The sequence below is a fragment of the Epargyreus clarus genome, unplaced genomic scaffold (assembly GCF_041222505.1).
Source record: "Epargyreus clarus isolate Ecla_fem2 unplaced genomic scaffold, WU_Ecla_fem_2.2 ptg000003l, whole genome shotgun sequence".
Classification (NCBI taxonomy): Eukaryota; Metazoa; Arthropoda; class Insecta; order Lepidoptera; family Hesperiidae; genus Epargyreus; species Epargyreus clarus.
The window spans coordinates 16,598,994-16,599,859 of record NW_027332211.1 but is presented as its reverse complement, the minus strand read 5'-3'; the positions used below and the strand labels follow the sequence as shown (position 1 = coordinate 16,599,859).

Genomic DNA, 866 nt, shown 5'->3' with positions numbered 1-866 from the left:
ACATTAATATTTTTTCAAATACTTCATTAAAAAATAATTAAACACTTTCTTACAATATAAAACATTCTATTGTAATAAAAAGTAAGACAGACGACCATAATTTTAAATTCCCTTGAAAACAATCAAGAACTTTCTCGTATGTCATTCTGAGACATGTTTCACTATCACAAAGATATTGAAACTGAAGACCCTATAAATGTTAATCGATTTCAGCCAACTGCAGCCGCGCCGTTGCGACAGTTACTGTCCAAACTTTTACTTGACAAGTTAGTTGAGAAATTGCGCCATATTCAGCACCTTCACACGAACAGCGTTCAAATTCGATACGAAGTGCATTTACTTGCGTATGAATTATATGTTGTAAAATTAAATGACTTGTGGAAGTCAGTATTCCATGAAAACCTTACCCTTCATCGGCGTAAAAACTTTGAAAAATATCAAAGTATTCCATTTCATGGCAATCGGCCAAACGACGTTAAATATAGATTATTTTAAATATACATCTTCTTGTTTTAAACAAAAACTGTTTTGAATTTGATCTACTTTGCTAAATCAATGTAGCGAAATCTATGAATGTCTGATATAAAATTTGATAGCGCATTTGGGTGACAAGAGAATTAATAATTTAATTTAAAATCGACACAACCGCTATACATCTGAAGCAGCCATTTTCTTGCAAAAAAATTACTTGCAGGTTCACTGAAGCATAAACCAATTTTCCAATTTAGTAGATTCATTGCATCATTATATTGAGTATGATCAATATTTACACTTCGGTAATCAGTGCTCCGATAGCCGTGATCGTCTAGTGGTTAGGACCCTACGTTGTGGCCGTAGTAACCCAGGTTCGAATCCTGGTCACGGCA

The 866-nt window shown here is 33.6% G+C and overlaps 1 non-coding gene across 1 annotated transcript; it reads left to right on the top strand.

Annotated features, from left to right (window-relative positions):
* Window positions 1–794: 794 nt before the first annotated feature.
* TRNAH-GUG (transfer RNA histidin (anticodon GUG)) lies at window positions 795–866 on the top strand. The gene has a single exon. It is a non-coding gene; the product is annotated as a tRNA-His (tRNA).